We start from the raw sequence: 19,384 nt of genomic DNA, 5'->3' as shown, positions 1-19,384 counted from the left end.
CCAGGAGCCATAAATCCAGGTTTCATAACAGATAAAAGATAAAATGCCACACGAGCATCCCTGCCCTGCCTGCGTGTATAGCCCTGCAGCCTGGGCACCACTGGCCTGGCAAACTGCACAGCTATGACCGAGCCCTCATCACAGCTGGGCCAGACAGGGCTTTGCTCGCAGCTGGCAGTGCCCCACAGCACACAGAGGAGCTGGTTCTTCCCACAGGCCTTTGCCTCCCACGGTCCGGCAGCAGCCGCATCCTCTGCCTCTCCAGACAGCTTGTGAAAGGTCAGCGCAGATCCCAGCAAGGACGTTCCCTCCATCTGTGCCTCTCCGGGTGTGGGTGGGATGCATTGACAACTGACGGCTAAGAAACACATTCAGCAATAACCTTTGCTGCAAACAAGCACTCGGTTTGCCATTGTGCCCTGTGCGTTCTTTTAAAAGCCTTGGATTTAAAGCTGTGTGTTAAGAAGCACTGACAAATCATAGAAACTGACAAGTGGCAGACATGCTGGAAAAATGGAAACAAATTTTGCAAAAATGCTGTAAGTACTCCTTGGCCAGTACTTCTGAAAAAAAATACATAAAAAAATCCATATTCCTAAAGGAATATTGAGTTAATTAGAGAACAATTTCTGTTTTACAGGATTTGGAATGAATTTTAAAAAAACCCAAACCTGTACAAAGCCACGGCTGTTTTGGACTTTCTTCACTTTAAAGAGCAAAGGCATCCCCTCCCAGTTGGATTTTGTAGGACTTTACTGAAAAGTTGCTAAAATAATAGTAGCAGTGAATTACTGTAAAGTCAAAATTGTGTTGTTCACATGCCTGCCTCAGGCTCTGTGGTTTGCTTCACTTGTTCTAACTTCTGAATAAAGACTGCTACTTCCAAAAAGTGCTATTATTAACCACATTTCTCCCTGGTGCAATGACTTCTGCAATAAGAGGTCACCCCTTGGCATATGACCTGAACAAATGCACATAAGCTTTATCTATAAACTTCCAGAGTCTTTTTTTATGAAGTTTTCATTAAACTAGATAACAACAAAAGAAACCATCACCAGTGGAATAAGCAAACTCTTCATCTAGTGCCAACAGAATTATTGCCAGGTCTTTTTATTGAAAAAAGAATGAGATTCTTTGTTGAAATACAAACAAGGTTGCTTCTTAGATGTAGGCTGGCAAGTGGCAAATTAAAGAGTTCAAACTAAACCCCATTTGTGTAATAACAAACCTAAGAAGGATTCTGCCTCTTCTTTTACTTCCCATTTCAGCTTTGTTATAATAGTCTCTTAAATACTCCAATTTAGATTTAATATGGCTAGGGCTTTCCCAAATAATGTAGAATAAAGAGAGAAGTACAAGTTTGTCAGGTTTTTTTGTGGGTTGTTTTTTGTGGGGCTTTTGTGTGTTTTTTGTTTTGTTTGTTTGTTTGTTTTGTTTTTGGTTTTTTTGTGTTGTTGTTTGATTTTTGGGTTTATTTGTTACTGCCAGAATAATCACATACCCTTTGTATTATAAAATACTTCATGCTTCAGGGCTATACTCTGATAGTCATGATTACTACTCACTTAAAATTTTAAGAGTTCGGTTTCTGAACTAGTGTAAGGAATATCCAGTCAGCTACTGACAAGGTCCAGTACAGATTCAGCTGCCAGAATTCAACAAAGCAACATTGTTTGAAAATAAACATGGTATATCTGTAATACTTCTTGACATATGTATCTGCTGACATATCTCTCTTGACATATCTCTCTTGACATATGTATCTGTTTTATATTACAAGCACAATGATTAAAAAATGTAGGAGCTTTTAATGCATAAAAATATACCAAAGCTTGCACATGAAGCTTATTGTTTCAGCCTCCCATAACTGTGAACTGCAGATGTGGTCCTGGGTGTTGGATCTGAGACCAGGATAGGAAGCGTTTTCAGAGACATTGACTTTGAAAAGCTAGGAAAGACGGATTCATCTTACAGGTAGCAAAAATGCTGTGGGAATAGTGACGTGAGTCATGATCCTGCCTTAAAACTATAACTTCTGCAGGCTTGTAAATGAGATTTGATCTTCACGGACATTTTCTTCAGACCCTCCTTCCCTCTGGATCATTATGAGAGTGTGAAGACCCTTGGTGATAGAGGACAACGGTTTTCCATGTAAAGGCACGCAAAACCAGATAAAAAAAATCTAAACAGATCAATGTTGAAAAAAAAAAGAAAAAGGATATTATTAAATGTTAGTGATTGTTTTCCTATGCAATGCAGCTTTGCAGTCCAGCAAACAGGGTCATTTGAAAACCACCAAATTTATTGTGTCATATGCTGTTTCTTGCTAGGTTAACCAGCACTCTTTAGATGAAGGGAGCATTGGAAGGTTGTTTTAGCTTTACACATGTAGAAAAAGAGAACACAATTAAAGCTGCCATCATATAGACTTTGGAGCCAGGATGTTTCCCTTCAACTGTTCCTCAATGAATGGCATTATTCAATATGTGTAATCCTTCAGAGATTAAGAATAATTAGCTAATAAGATATGCCTTACTGCATCTGTAACATCTGCAGTTTCCTGGTCACTGAAATGCATTTGTCGCAGCGAGCACAAGGAGGAAACAGGCAACCATTCCCCAGTTGAAAACCTTATGAAAGCAGGGACCTCTCAAAGGAGGCTGGGCAGGGAGGGAGACAGCTTTGCACGCTGCTTGCTCCCTTGCACAGAAAAAGCAGAGTTTATTTTAAAAAAAAAACAAAAAAAAAAAAACCCAACAAAAACCCTCAGAAAAATCCTGGGACTTTAAAGGACAAAACCAGAAATACCAAAATCCAACAAAACCAAATACTTGTGGTTCTTCAAAGGAGCAGACTCAAAAGAAACCGCCCTGAAAGCAGAGGAGTCTGCTAGGCTCTTTGCTGCTCTCAGCATCCGCGTAAGTAACTCTCCACAATTATCAGCTGAGTCTATTCCACCACAACGGATTTAATTGTGCATTGACGCTGAGAGGGAGGGAGGGAGATGACAGGCAGCCTCGAGGAAGAGATTTATCCCGGCCTGTCAGGCAGTTTGATAAGGGATGTGGACTCTGCGATGTCTCACAATGGCTTTTTTATTTGTTTGCTTAATACTGGGCTGTTTCAGAAACGAACACAGCTGAGCTGACAGGAGATGCAAACAGAGCACACTCGTTTGGGAATTACGGGGGTGGTGGTACACAGGAAAATAGCCTCAGTCTTCTTCACAGGAAAGTCAGCTGATAAACTGATCTAAAGACAGCGTATCTTCCTTCCTGTAAAATGCAATAACAGGCAGATCTTGTGACCTCGGTGACCTTCTGCCGAGTTTACTCCTAACCAGGGAGGGAATGGGGGAAGCTTTCCTTGGCAGCGGCAGCGCACAGCTCCTATGTGAATCATGTGGCTGTGCTTAAAGCGAGAGCCAACAATACCAGCATAGTGGGCCACATATCTTTCAAAGCAAGCGAGTTCACAAAGAAGTCCCCTGCTCGCGGAGATAAGCCGCAGCAGCCCTTTCATTAAACATCCGCTGTGTACTTCCCGTCGGAGCCGCGGGCTGGCCCAGGGGACGGCCGGCTGACGAGAGCCAGCAGACACCCTCATGGCTCCTCGTTTGTCTATTTAGGACAGATTTTCCCCGCAGCACTCGGCAGACGGCAAAGAGAAACACACCATTTATGTCACCCTATTAAATACACACAGCTTTTGCAGCCCTGCATCATGCTGCAGCCTTTCTCATCCCTCTCTTGGCTCTGCGCAACAGAGTAAACATCATAAAGAACATAAAAAGGAGTTTTCCTGAATTTTCCCTGACCTTCCTTGGCAACAGAAAGCTTTAGCAGGGTGAGGTTTTTTTTCCCCTCGAGAAAACATGCCTCCCGCCCTCCTTCCTCCTCAAATAAATTTGGCAAAAACCTAGAGTCTTGTGCTTGAGGGTCATGCTCAGGGGTCCTTCCAGGAAACTCCATTCAGAAGAGTTAATGCAGCAGCTCACTTGCCTTCTTTGAGTCATACTGTGGCTGTGCTCACTTTTCTTCCCCTTGAATTATGTTTGCTTTGTAGCATCCAGATTGTTACAGCTCACTCCTGCTGTACAGGTTTTCAGAATAAACCAGTGTCAGGCTAGGCTTTCCCCCGACTTGCACCAAAGATGGCTTTTGCCATATTTGCTGTGTAGTATAAAACACTCCTGTCTCTGTTGGTACGGTATACCTTCCTTACTGCTTCTAAAAGCTGCATACCCTTCTCTGAACTATCCAAGAGTGCTTCCACTTAGTCCTTTCAGCATTTAAAGCTGTTAGAGTTTGTGCTGGTACAGAACCAAGAGCCTAGGGCGGGACTTAATTTTATGGGATGCTATATGTGGGCCCTGATTCAGGAGCTTACAAGACAAAAAGGACTAGAGGAGACAAGCAAGTCAGGATCGGGTACGGGCAGGATGCATGAACTCTCAATACTGTGCACACGTGTCTTGAGCCAGTATAATATCTTAAGTTGGTATATAATTGTCCTTATTGTTATGATTAGGAAAATGAGGTTTAAATTAAAGTAGCTGACTTATTTGCCAGGGGATGCACTGTGTCAGAGGTGCCACTGTGCCTGTGCAGCGTTTCAAACCAGGATCAGAATTTTTGAAAGCAGGTCTGTGAGGTCTGTAGCTGGGTTATTGTCCCAATATATGACAAACAATGACATCTAAACTCCAGTAAGACTGCCTGTGGCTTCTCAGGGGGCTGAGAGCCACTACCGCCAGCAACGGTACTGGGTCCCACTAACAGGGGATGCATTTAGTAGCAGAGGTTTGTGGACCTTAGTAGTGATTTTTAAGATTTGCATTAAACATGATGGCCAATATTTTTGATCATAGCTAATAACACCTCTTTCTCAGATGTCCTGTTTAAGGGTCATCTGCTTGGGAGAGACATGGGCATATGAGTTGCTTGCTGACAAGCTGATTCCCAGCCCCTTCCTTTTCTAGTTCCCTGGGCTGACACTTGGTACCCCATTTTATGGCATTTGATGCCCAGGTAGCATCATCCAAGTCAGACACAATAAGAGGCATCATTCAGGGTATAATTCTCATTCTCTCCTTTTTCACCTGAGATTCTAGACGCAATCTTCATTTTATGGCCAGCCAGCTGTCATTGGCCCACCAGCAGGTGCTATTCACTGCTTGTAAACTGTTCTAGAGCTAGAATACAACTTTAAATGGAGAAATAAACATGTTGTAAATTCAACACTGCTGGCTATCAAGCAACATGCCCTGCAGCAGGGGAAGCCAAGGGTCAAAATTCTGTTTCCGAAAACAGGCTTAATTAGCAGAAATAAAAACCTAATTCTAGAGGCCTGCTCATTAAGGAAGTTCTGCCACTTTCCTGTCTTTTTGTCCATCTGGAAAGATGAAAATACCCTATGTGGCCTCTGCAGGGCATTTCTCAGGAGGAGGAAGGCACCCCCTCCCCCTACCACAGTGCAGTTTAACTCATGAAAAGACAGACCCTGCATGGCTGACTCCAGGAAGTGTCTGTGCAACCAAAAGGTTATTTATTTTGGCAGAGCCCAGTGTGGATTTTTTACATGTCTAAAAGTCACCTGATCTATCCAATATGGGTCAAATGGGTGGCAGAGAACATGCTAACAACGAATCTGTAAAAATGGCTGCAGGGCTCTGCCTGATCCTGTACTTTGGTGTCTTGGGTTTTCTATAACATTATCTAAATGGATGCATTACTGATACAAAAAAAGTTGCAAAGAAATCACCCAAACTTTGCTTGAAAATTCAATTCACCTGGTGCAAATGAAATTAGTTCTGAAATAATCCACATATTCTGACCTTTCAATGCAGAGAATTTCTTCTAAGATTACAGTTCTATATAGAGTGGAGAGTGAGCAAATGATAACTCATAAAAGTTTATAAATGTCAATTTGAGACAATAATATTATCCATAAGGTAAAGATCCACAAGAAGAACAAGAAAGGACTTTTTATTAATACCAAAAAAGAGAAAAAGAGAAGAAGGAAGTCTTCTCCCCACCTTCTTAATACAGCAGAGTTAGAAAGGTTGAAGCCTGATTTTTTAAAACTTCATAAAATTTTTTGAAACCATAAAATGTCAACGTGAAAAACCCCCAATAATTTAAGGTAGTTCCATCTCCCTATTTGTTTTCTAGGTAGTAATAAATTTACTAACATGGCCCATGAACACATGTTTGAGGGAAAAATTAAATATGGTGGATAATATTTGTACAGGCTTGTCATTAGAACAGCATGCCCCTGTATGGGTGAAAGATAACTGTAGCCTCACTCTGTGGCTCCCACTTACTCACCTGGGCCAGCTGCATTTATGAAATAATACATGAAATAGGGGATGTTTTTTCACAGTACACACATTTTATGAGCTGTTAGCTGGTAAAGGCTGGCCTTTAGGATGAAATGTCAGTTTATGCAATGCTGCACTGTACTGCAGTGTGGAGTAGCCACAAACTATGTACAGACTGTGTGGTGTAGAGTGACACATGTCACTTCAGTGCATCTGATAGTCTCAGTGGTAAGGAAAGATGGCACTTTCTGAGTCTTTATTCAAAGTGCATTTGCTCCGTGAGAGAGACTGTGCAGTGGTTTGCTGCACATTCTCTGGGGCTCAACTCTAAGGGTCTACCTCAGCTGCGCTGCCTTGAGATGGTACTTTAATACCAACACTTTGGTGAGAACAGCAGCTCTCTATCCTCAGAAATGGGGTCTGCAGGTGTAAGTTCTTCCTTCAGATCTCCTCTGAAAGGGAATGAATTGGAGCAATTATATCAAGTCTTCCTGCTTCTCTTTCTAACATGTACCCTCTCTCTCTGCTGTGGATTAGACACTCCAGACATCTTATACAGTCCCTGTATCACAACGCTCATGAGGTCTCTCATCAAGCTAACAAGCAAATTACCCATGACAGTCCTGGCCAAACTCCTGATAAAGGTTCTGAAACACAATGACATCCTCACTCTTTCTTTCTCTCTTGTAAAAATCAATCAGACTTACACTTTAAATAGCAAGTGGCCTAAAAGAGAAATTTTCCCAGACTGTCAGGGTCCTGGGAAGGGGAGCTGAGGAGGCTCTTTCTGCTTGTTGTTTACTGTTGAAAGAAAATGGCTTACGCCAGAATTATAAATCTTCAAATGGAGAGAAATATCTGTAAATAGTCCATAAATGACTGGCAGTCTTCCTCCTGGCTGTATTTCACATCCTACATTTTCTTGAGACCTTTCTGATTTTGCTAAGGTGACAAGTCATTGTTAGAATGTGTTAAACTCAGAGGAGTATAGGAGATTACTGATATAATTAAGTGTCATGCTTTGTGGGGGCCTGTGGAATTAAAATAAGCTCTCACAGTTTGTGGAAACCCATGGCTAGCTGGGCCACAGATTAAAAAGCTGCTAGTAACTCTATAAAGATGGTTACATTAAATGGTTACCTCTCCAATTTGTGGGTATTAGTTGGCATGCCATATAAATTGTACACTGTGCCTCCCTCCAGAACCCAATTCTAAACTGTTCCCCCAGTTTTGCAGTATTGCACAGAGCTTTCTCTGCAAGGGTTCATCTACTTCAAGAACTTCACAAAATTGATAACATATTGCAGGTAAATTATCATTGTTTGTTCTACTATTCAGTATCTTTTTCAGTGTTTGCTCATTTATCTATCAATCTGCAAAAAGTTTACCAGAGGTTTCCCACTCAGTGGTGCAAATTAAAGGAGGTTTGTCTGTAGACACTAATTGATTTTCAGTCAGAATTGCCAGACGTACATACAAGGCATACGAGGATATTGAGCCAGGCCCCCATTTTATGTGACTGAAATGTGACAAGCTCCCCCTGCCCACCCATCCCCACCCCCATTCTCCTGCTTCTTTTTATGTTCCTGGCTCATGTTTGGATTCTGAAACTTCTGGGGTCATGTTTTCAAGCCTCTCAACTATGTGATGCTCTTGCAGAAAAGACAAATGTCACTCTGAGATATATTAGAAGGGGTGCTGGGTATAAGACAAGAGAGGTAATTATTCTGCTCTACTTGGCACTGGTGCAACCTCAGCTGAAGTATTACATTCAGATTTGGGCGCTGCATTTTATGATAACTGCAGCAAGATGATAAGGGGTTTAGAAAATATGAACCTCTGAGAAAGGTTAAGAGAACTGGGATTGTTTAGTCTAGGAAGTAGACAGAAGGAAGTTGTTAGCACATTGCAGACTCATAAAATTGATTCTAAAGGAGGCAGAAATCAGTTTTACCCTTTTCCACAAAGGGTAAGACATGAGGGCATAGAGTAACAGAATTGTTTATATTGTAAAATACCTCTAAGACCATTGACTACAGCCATTAACCTAGCACTGTCAAGTCCACCACTAAAGCATGTGGCAATCTACATGTCTTCTAAATGCCTCCAGGGATTGTGACTCCACCACAATACTGGACAGACTGGTCCAATTTTTGACAACCCTTTTGATAAAAGAATCTTTCTGAATATCCAATCTAAACATCTCCTGATGCAGCTTGGGGACATTTCAACTTACCCTATCACTGGTTGCCTGGAAGAAGTGGCCATTCCCCATCTGGGCACACTTTCAGGCAGCTGTGGAGAGTGATAAGGTCACCCCTGAGCCTCCTTTTCACCAGACTAAACACCCCCAGCTCCCTCAGCTGCTCCTCACAGCACTTGTGCTCCAGAGCCTGCCCCAGCTCCCCTGCCCTTCTCTGGACTCACTCCAGCCCCTCAGTGTCTTTCCTGCAGTCAGGGCCCAGAACTGGACACAGCACTCCAGGTGTGGCCTCACCAGTGCCCAGGACAGGGGGACAATCCCTGCCCTGCTCCTGCTGGCCACACTATTGCTGAGCCAGGCCAGGATGCCATTTGCCTTCTTGGCCACCTGGGCACAGCCTGGCTCATGTTCAGCTGCTCTCAACAATCATCTTCTGTCACTGGTTCACACTGCATCTGTGTGAGGAAGTTGTTTTCCACACACTCCAGGAACTTCCTCGGCTGTTTCCTCCCCACTATGAATTTCCAGTGGCATGTGCTAAGTTTAAGCCCCCCACAAAGGACAGTGATTGTGACATTTCTTGCGGGTGTTTATAGAACATTTCATCTGCCTCTTCAAGTATTTGTCTAATTCACCACTCAAATTTAGAGTAAATCTTAGGAAAAATAGTCTGATTGCAAATGTAGTGTAACACTAACACTGTAACCAACTTTTCAGAAGCATGGAGTTCCCCTGGAAAGGAATTTTTAAGAACGCATCAGGCAATCATCTGGGACAGATCATGCAGTCTGTGATGTAATCCTGCTTCTCTGACCTGTGGGAATAACCTGCTGATATTTTTCTAGTTCCCCTTTTCTCAAATGTGTTGGTTCTAAAAGTGTAGGCAAGAAACAAATATAGAAAGGAAAGAAAGAAAGTGGGACTACAACATAGCTGTTTATCTCCATGCCTTGGCTCTATGTATGAAACCTTCAGTTCTGTGAGAATTATGGTAAAATCCCCCAAGTCCAAAATGCTCTGTATGGCATCTTGTGACCCTTAACTTGGACCTCAAACATAGCAAAGGCTACTGAATATTCCTTTTGGGTTTCTCACTGAGCTCCATCATTTTTGAATGATTAAGCTCATATATTAGAAATATGTCCAGACAATCTCTAAACCATCTTTATTTCTTTTTCTAGCAAAACAAAAAGATTCCACTACATTATTTTCTGTGCTTCTTGAAAGGTTAATTGTCTTAATGGTCAGAAATCTGCATATTATTCCTGTATATCCAGCTTTATCTGACCTCTACTCAACCTCATTAAGGTTGCTTCTGCCAGCAGATGTTACTCGTATTTAGACACTTAAAGAAGGTCAGGTTACCACATGGCCTGCTGATCAATAAGCTGAATAAAACCGGTGCAACTCTTCTATCATGGTAAGACTGTTTCTCTACTTCTCTAAAGACTCTCAGTGTTCATATGTGACCACCAAAATTTGATACACATATGTGCATAAAGCCACAACCACAAAAATATAGCAAGCAAAATAGGCTGTTGTGTGACATATATAGGCACTTATTGGATGTGCCACGACCACAAACTAGAATGCAAAAGCAAAATACCCAATCTAAGTAGCTCACTAATACAATCTTACCAACCACATAAATAGTCTCTTGCTGTCTTTCTCTTGCACACACACATATACATTCATTTTGGTTACAGACACCATGTTGAAATGGTACTTCTCCCTAGTCACACTACACTGAAGACAAATATGAACATTAAGTAGTCCAGTTTACAGACTCAATGACTGGTTGCTCCTGCAGGTAAGGAAAGAGTGGGTATTTGTGTTTTCTGAAAATAAAACTACTAAAGTTTATTCGTTTCAGAGGTGAACTTTAAAGACACTGAAGCTTTCAGTGTCCTTTCAGTGTGGTCCTAACAGTAACAGTCCTAACCAGACTGTTTTACTGTGAGGCTGTTTTTCTCTTATACATTCAGATACTCAAACTAAAAGCTTTCCTGTCCTTGTCAACAAATCCTAACCCAGAAGAACCCCTTTAATAAGGATCACAAGGCACTTTAGTGTCTTTGCTGATTAAGACTCTGGACAGAAGGTGAGGTGACTAACTAGGGCTGTTGCTGGGGCTAATTTTCCTGCTGACACTTGTCCACTCTCTAGGAAATTAAATGAGACCACCACAGCATTTTAGGAAGTCTGATAAGAAGCTATTAGACACCCATGCCTTTCTGTATCTAGGATCAGCATTTGCCAGATTTGAGCTAATTATCTAGAGTCAGACTTGGGCAACTACTTTATTTGGAATGGCTTTGTCATGCTGTCAGTGGGCTTTTTTGACCCTGGTCCCTGGTTTCTCATCTGAGTTAATAGTTAACTGACTGGCAGATAATCTGCAAACATATTAAATGAAAGGAAAAATCTTGTTGTATGTATTATTAATGCAATAAGTTTCTTCTCTTTTACTGGATAAATACAACTTCTAGAATCAATTCCTGATTCTAGAAACACACTCAACTGTGTACTCAGATTTGGCTTTGCTCACATATTCTGTAGATGTAGCCTAGGCATTCTTTGCTCTGGAGAACATTTACTAGAGTTGATGTATTCATTAGAATATTTGTATGAAGCAAACATAAGTGAGATGGAGCTGAAGGAAAGAGAATTTACTTCAGAAATGCAGGGACGGCACCACCACAGGAGTCTTTCTGTCTACAGTTATGTATTATTCCCAAAAATTCTACAAAAGATACTGAATCCTTCTACTGAACCTTCAGTCACTTCCACAAAACAAAGTTCTTAACTGTTGACTTCACCCCCAGTGTCAGGTCCAAGTATTGAGTATTAGTCATGGAGTATAGTTACACAGAAAATTTGGGCATGCCTCAAACTGTCAAGTCTACTTGTGCAAACTCAATATTTATATTAATTGAGGTGAGAAGTGATTCACAATCAGACAACTGCTGTTTTCTTTGTTTGGATCTGATTGGCAGCACTAGATTATGCTGTGCAGTAACTGTCAAGGCGAGATAGGACATGTATCAGCCCTTCATCTTTGAAATGTTTGATGAGAGCTTTCATGCTATAAACCTGTTTCATGCTGCTCTAGATGAATTTTTTTTAAATTAAAAAGTAGCACTAAATGGATGTAAAAGCTTTTATTTTCTGAAGAAATAAGATTACCAATTAATTTAACAGTACTAATAGAAAAATTCCTGAGACCTACATTTCCTTGAACTTCTGCTGCTTGAATCCAGGGTCTGAGATTCCTTCAATCTCTCTGTAATATAGCAAGTGCAATTACAATGTCCAAAAACCAAGGATCTTCAACTTAAATCAATAACACACTTCAGTCTTGATTAGCCACATGCACCATGTATTGTAGAGAGAAACAAGGCTAGCTAGGTATGAGTCACAAAGTAGAAAGTTTGGTAATTATTTACAGTGTGTTCATCGAAATTACTATAAAAGGATAGGCATGACATGAGGAAAAACTGAGCCTGAAGCCTTTTTTCCATTTACATTCATTTGAATCAGCCTGGAATCAATAGAATTCTGTCCAAAAGGACAGGGTGTGCTATGTCAGGTGGTAATTACACCTTGGTGTTGTTCAGACTATTTATACCTTCATTTATTATACCTTTCTTGGCAGGTATAATCTGCCAAGAAATTTTAAATCACAGTATACCTGGTAATCTCTTCATTCACAGTAAAACAGCTCAGAAGATGATCATTAACTGTGAAAGAGTTGCTGAACAATCATTGCTTGCTTGCTTGCTGTATGAGGGATTATTAATATATTACATCCTTTATAAGTGAAAGTGAACTCTTAATTCTATGGAATAGGAGAGTCAGAGATGAGATTTCTAATGATGCAATAAGAAAAATATCAAGAAGTCAATATTTTATGGCTGTCAAGCCCTTTACTTCCTTAGGTTTCTTTTTAAAATTTATTTTGTTTTTCCCCTAAGTAACAGGGCTGATATTACATCTAGACTGGGACCTTCACCTTTGAAAAAAAAAAAAAAATATACAGGCTTGCAGTAAAAGACCACATTCAAGGAATATAATTTGTCAGTGAAAGAAAAAAACCAAGTTCAAGAGTGCCACTAATGACCTAGGTATCTCACTCAACCACAGGATCAGTGTCTACCCACTCAGCAAACTTAGCTTGAGTTTTACTCCAATGTTTCATGTTATAGATGGCAGCAGGCTGATGCTAGATGTTACTCTATCCAAGCTAGGTAGTTCATCCTCTGTCTAAAATCAATCTTCATGTTTCTGAAAGGTTTCTAGTATTTCTAGTTTCTGCTTTACATAATTTGCTTTTCTGTACCTGGTAAGATTTTCAAGTAAATCGTTGAAACTTAGGTCAAAAGAACAAAGATCTTAGGTTCATATAATGTGTCATTTAGTAAGAGATAACTTGCTGGGAAAAAAATAGACACAAAAACTAAGGGAAGCAAAGGATAATTCATGTTTTCTCTCAAATGTGTCACTGGGAATTTCACTAGGACCAACCAAAATAAATCCAACAAATTCCTGATATCTTTAATAAATTTCCTTCTTACTCTGCAGTCAAAAACATTTACAGAATGAGTGACTACTGTGAATGAATTGTCCGCAAGAAAACAGATGGATCAATGGCACTATCCACTGCTAGATCATTCATGGGCATGTTAAGGGTGGGGTTGGTCCAGCAGAGAGAAGATAAAAGTCCTGTTTGCTTTTGTTTCTAAGGGAACCTCCACTCATGTGTGTCATCACGTACTTTCGCACAAGGCTTTAAGAATTCGTGCCTCAAGGCTAAGGGACAAATATTGTTGTCTCAAGTTGCAGATATGAGAGGGATAGTGCATTTAAGCATATAATGGTCAGTGCATGCAGTATTGCTGTGCTTTACACCCCAGTATTCTTAAAAACAGGTGAGTACTCCCCAGGAGGTTTTTCATTCTATTTTGCAGATGCTGTGTTAACAATTCTTGATTTTTTTATTTCACTCACTTTTTTTTTTTTTTTTAGACAAGCAAGAAAGATGGATGCTAAGAGAAGTTAATAGCAAGTTCATCGGAAAGAAATTGTCTGAAAGTGTTTGTGCTGTGATCAAGTTGTCTTTACAGTCATGTGTTTTGCACAGAGAGACAGGCTTATTCAGCAGAGAACCAGAGGAGCTTGATATCTTGCTTGGTATCTTGCAAAAGAAGACAAAACTGATGTGTTTTCAAAGCACACATCAGCTTCCAGATGTAACCCAGTGAATCTTCTTGGTTTTCTTACTTTGGAAGAATTAATCATTTTTGCATTTGTGAAATCTCAGTTCTTATCAGAGTAACATTTCCCATAATGTACTTTACTTGATCTTACTAATTCACATAGCCATCCCAACTGCTTTGCTGTTGTTGCCCAGCTTCACAGGCTGCTGTTACAGAAAACATCAGGGTTCTGTGAGCCAACTTACTCTTTTTTAAAAAACTTTTTTTGAATAAAATTCTCAAAGACTTCTTGTTATGTGTGCTGGGAATAAAGGCTGCATAAATGTGGAATGAGGGCCGTGGGTACTGACTAGTACAAAGAAAAAAACAAGGTCTGATAGCCATTTACAAGCATTAACATGTTTGTTGCACTCAAAAAGATCACTTTCTTTTTATATAAGTTTCTATAACAAATTGCTTTAGCAGCTGGAGAAACCTGCACAACTCATGTTATGCTCTGCTGTTGCTGGTGCCGTATCCCACAGCAAGCATGAGATTTTGAAAGTGTTTATGAAGTGCTCCACTTCTCTAGCACAGTGCTTTACTACTAAATATTATGGGTAGCTGACACCGGATAGCAGTGCCCCAAGCACAGTTTTCTGGGAGAAAGGCAGATCCTGCTCCCTTCACTGCAACAAAGTGGAGTGGAGGTGTACAGGGTGGGACAGGCTTGGCATCAGGAAGAGAGTGGTAGGATGATAGCTCTCTTGCACTCCCCAGGATGGGCTACTTCTGCTAAAGTACCCTGTGCTGGGTGCCTTGTCTCCGAGGAAGTGCATAAAAATTTGAAGTCCTAAATAAATTAAATGCTCTAACCACCCTTAGGAGTGTGAGGTGACTTCTCTCTGCAGCCTCTCCACTGGGCTTGGCAGAGCCATCTCTGCCCGTGCCAGGGCTGAACCTGGCCCCGCATTGCTGCACAAGCCTTATGTAAAGTCCCTTTTGCATTTCCACAGAGCTGTAAAAATAGTTGTCCATGACTCAGAGATGTTTTATGATCTTTCTGGGGAGTGAAATGCTTCTGACTTCCAGAGAAACCTCTACCTGTGCAGCCCTCTGGATGAGCCGAACTAATGCCTTTTGCTCCTGAGAAAGTTTTCAAGGACAAAGGGAACTGTTGAAGGCAATGTGGTGCTCATGTAACTTTTTGTCTCTGCTAATGTCAACTTTGTATTCATTATAATCAGTCAGTGTGAAGGTCTCTGTTGATATGTATCAGAGAGACAGCTTACTCCACGCCTCTGTCCCACTGGCTTCCAAATCACTTTCCTAGTAATCACATTTGAAAGGGCGATCATTTTTGCCTTGGATTAGTCTAAAAGCCCTTCTGTCATTAACCCATTTTTGCTCCTGTGCCCGAGGCAGTCTGAGGTGAAAAGGTAGTGGGTGTTTCCTTTGGTTTGCTTGTTTTCTGCTTTTTGCAGCACCTTCCTCAGGAGGAGGGGGACATCGCAAACACAGGCATAGCCAGTGCCTCTGTCCCCACCCAGAAGCATGGTCCTATGCTTGGCATAGCTCATTTCAATGCAACCTAATGTGTTGTCAGCCAAACTGGATTGCATCGAATGTGCAAATGATTTTAAATGAAAATGGGTAAATTATGGCAGAGCCTTCCCAAGTGTGTGGAGAGGGGTTGATATAACCGACTTCTAAAAAATAGAGAGAAAAAGAGACAGCTGATAAGAAGGAAAATATTAAGCCCAAGGGCAAAAGGAAGTATTTGTAAGAGTGGAGAAAGCAGTGGTTTAATCATCATGCATGAAGAGCTTTTAGGTGCAACCTAACAGCAACCTGGCTCTCTGCATGAGAGAGGGACTACTTTCACACTGTGTAGGTGTTACTTAAGGACTTCACCAACACAGGGTGCCACTGACCTGCAAGAGCAAAGGCAATGGCGGGGGGGAAAAGAGCAACTTCTTAAAGAGATTACTGGGAAGAAATAAAGGCAACAAAGAAAAGCCTCAGAAACATGTGGAACAGAATATTTTTTATATATATTTATAGATTTTACTTTCAATTTCTTTAATTTATATTACAATGTTCCACAGGAAAGTTCATCATAGTGGGCTGCTTCTTGTAACTCTCAGGCTTTGGGAAGACAAGGAATGTATATATGAAATTCTCTGTCCATTCACAGACTTAGAGATCTTGGATCAAATCAAGACAGTAATGACTCAAAGTTTGGCCTACTGGACTTGATTTGCTCCCAGCAATGGGAACATGGCTGAAACAGAAAATATTTCCTCCTGGAGGGGTTCCATGGAGAGGCTAACTGCAGGGTACATACCAAGAACAATGAATAGTGCAAGGGCTGTAATGTACATTCCCAACACAGTCCAAACAGTAGTTTCTGGGTATAAGTGCAAGCCCTGAGTCATGCTGTAACTGCTGTTTGAATGATCAGACCAACCAGCCTGAAAACCCAAACCCATTTTTTCTGAAGTAGGGAGCTTTCTTTCTAGTTTTAAAAAGACAGGAACATGAATAGCTTTTAATAAGCCATTGTAAGGATAAGTATAAATGTGCAGATGTTTGAGTGACCTGCTAGGTCTTGTCTTGTAATCCTCACTAATTGGAAGGCACAATATGTTATTTTGAGTGTACTTAGGGGATCAAGTTCTGCAAACTGTAGATACGGTGATATGTGCAGAATTTGCCATGTTTGGACCAGACCATAGACTAAATTCATTTGTGTAGACCTAGCTTTAGGATTTTTACCAGATCAGAATGTAGGTGATCAACACTGCAGTGAGGTCTTACTATGAGAATGGAAAGGGTGCATAGGGTGTACAAGTATTGCTATGGAAAGTGTGCAACCATTGTCAATCCTTGTTTTGTAGCTCAATGATGAAAGCAACCTCTGCTGTTAATGAAAGCCTTAGATTCTAAAATTAGTCCCAACACAGAGTCGGAAGTCTTGTACCGATTTTAGGATACCAAGCATTCCCATGCACTTTAAAGAAATATGATATCTTTTGTCACTTTAAAAAAAGTTAAGTAACACATTTATGTGTGAGTTCCCTTTTAAGGAAAATCAACTTGATATTGAAAGATAATGCTAGTGATGTTATTGTAACTATACTGATAACAATTTCTGACTTAGGTGTTCCTATGCATGGAAATCTAAATTAAATTTACTGTTCTCCCTGTATTTTTTTTCAATTAAATGAAATCAATACAAACATCTTTTCAGACTATTTTCTGTTGACAGTACCCCCTGTAAATATTAACTCATTATTTATCTATCCCAAGGAATGGTATGCATTGAAAGACAGTCACTTTGCAGTGGAATGTGACCTTGGCTAGTCTGTAACAGCAGAAAAATGCCATCCCTCTGACGTTATATTGTTTTGATGCAAGGGGAAATTAGCTAACTTATTTGGAAAGCTGCAGTGATCTCCAACCTCTTAGAATGGTTCAGCTAACCTTTAGGCATTCTCTTTGGGAATGCCATTATCTTGTGCTGGCACAGAATCTTTCTCCTAAGAGCTTTTTACAAAGCATTTAGGAAACATTCATAAGGTTACATCATTTCAGGAGAGAGACAAATATTGTTAACATCACTTTAAATATCAGACTCCGGAGCTGGTCTATTTTCAGCATTAGGGACTGCAAATGGACCCTGTGACAAGCAGCAAGCTCCGCCCAGTATGTTTAGGTGTTGTGGGATGCATCAGGGAGGGCACAGGGGTCACACTCAACTCCTCTCTCAGCCCTTGTCCTGGAGCAGCCCTGCTCCTGCTGCTCCTGGGCAGGGCTGCACATGAGTACTTTGTCACACAGACTGTGTCCACAGAAAACAATTGTCATCCTTGGCTATCCCAGAAAATGAAGACTGTGTGGTAGTCCTGTCATTCTGTCCATCATCCTTTTTCAATAGAGGATGTCTCCTTCAAACAGTGTCCCAAAAGCTCTCTGTGCTGCTTTGGCTGATATTGTTCTGGGGTGCTTGATGAGCAGCTGCTGGGATGCTGATATTTGCACACTGTTGGCTGGTGGGAGAGGTCTGCTGGGGCACCAAACTCTGCAGAGCATGGTGCATCTCCTGTTATATGTGGGTCTGAGGAAAACACTGTAAGAGGCAAAATACAATGTGTAAATAACTCTTTTTGGAATTGTGTTTCTGGAACACTTCCCCTGGGTCACTCAGTGTGTCAGAGATAATCTCTTTCTCATAGTCACAGAATTAGTGACCTCAGCCTACTCCCATTAACATAAACTTGTTCTAAGCTCAGCAGAGGCACCTCTCAATGCTAGTAATGGTTTTCCTTTGTTATGTTGGTTGTTGGGTCTAGAGTCAGAACTAGGATCCTGGGTGTTGGCACCACAACCATATCTGAGCACTCCTCCCTAACTGAATCAATGCTGCTGGACATCCAGTTCTGGAAATCAGACTGGAGCAACCAGGGGAGGAAGGTCCACTTAGGATAACATCTCAGGTTTGGATTAAGGATATTTTTTAAAAGAAATTTCCCAGTTCCCCATCCTTGCCTTGTTTAGGTCAGCTGTGCTCCTAAGAAAACTGTGTTCCTTTCAGTTAAAACCAAAACTGAAGGATGCACTCCAACATCCAGTTTCTCCTAATGCTGTCTGTCCCCTGGAATCTTATCTCTGATTTAAGGACAATTTCATAGTCTTTTATTGTTTACTCTATAGGAAGTAAAGAGATGATGCATGTGTAATGTTTGGCATGTACACAAAGAAGAAGATACCTCCCTTTTCTATTATATTTTCTAGTAATAGAGATACCACACTCTTCCCTCACTAGAGCTGTCACTTTTGCTTGTGTGGTTTCCTTGTATTTGGATGTCTTTACCTGAAATCATACCACCTCAGGTGAGGGCGCCTACTGTTAGACAATGGCTAGGTTTTTTTCTCATTATAAAGAGTCATTTAAGTCTTCAAATTCACATGATTAGATTTTAATTTTTAAGTCAGTCAAAGCATCAAATCTGAATGGTCCCATCATGCTGGACTGTTTTCTGGAAAACAAAATTAAGATTTCCAAAGAGTCTCCCCCTCATTCTTGTCCTGTTCTGTCACCCTCCTTCCAAAACAGAACTCATCAACTTTGTCCAACAGATTTTCCTTCCAGAATATGTTTACTGTAAAACTGTACTGGTTTTGCAATAATCAACATTTGGTGAGGAGGGAAGAAGCCACCCACAGAGATGATTTTTCTGAGAGGGGCTGCTAAGACCATCCTCTGTGCCTAGCAAAGATCAATAGCTGGCTAGCTCTGTGAATTGACAACCTATTAAATCATTTAGAAGCTGGGTCTGCCTCTGTGAGATTCACATTTTGAAGGCAAATCTCTTGCTTCCAGCCTTGAGGTAACTGGGCGCTGGTGAGGCTGGCCCCTCTCTGCTGTGGCCTGCGTGGCCTGATGGGGCTGGGGCAGGCCGCAGCGATGGCCGGGCGGGGGACAGGAGGCTGTGGGGCCTGGCTGAGGCCAGGCTGGGCTGTGGCAGCTGACATCTTGCCAACACTAAGCCCTGCCTCACTGCCGGCCCTCACTGAGGCTTTGAGATCTTGACACAAGCCCCAGCACAGCCTGAAACGCATCACCATGACTGCTTTGGTCACTGCCCAGCAGAAACCTTC

The 19,384-nt window shown here is 41.2% G+C and overlaps 1 long non-coding RNA gene across 2 annotated transcripts in view; it reads left to right on the top strand.

Annotated features, from left to right (window-relative positions):
* LOC147648517 (uncharacterized) overlaps nt 1–16,962 on the top strand; it is a 60,117-nt gene extending 43,155 nt beyond the window's left edge. For both annotated transcript variants that reach the window (XR_015280643.1, XR_015280642.1), the window contains one exon: nt 13,551–16,962. This is a non-coding gene — a long non-coding RNA (uncharacterized LOC147648517). The remainder of the gene's footprint in view (nt 1–13,550) is intronic.
* The last annotated feature ends 2,422 nt before the right edge of the window (nt 16,963–19,384 follow it).

The sequence above is a fragment of the Cyanistes caeruleus genome, chromosome Z (assembly GCF_971803275.1).
Source record: "Cyanistes caeruleus chromosome Z, bCyaCae1.hap1.1, whole genome shotgun sequence".
Taxonomy (NCBI): Eukaryota; Metazoa; Chordata; class Aves; order Passeriformes; family Paridae; genus Cyanistes; species Cyanistes caeruleus.
The sequence above is the reverse complement of the archived record's forward strand: the minus strand, read 5'-3'. Positions and strand labels throughout refer to the sequence as shown.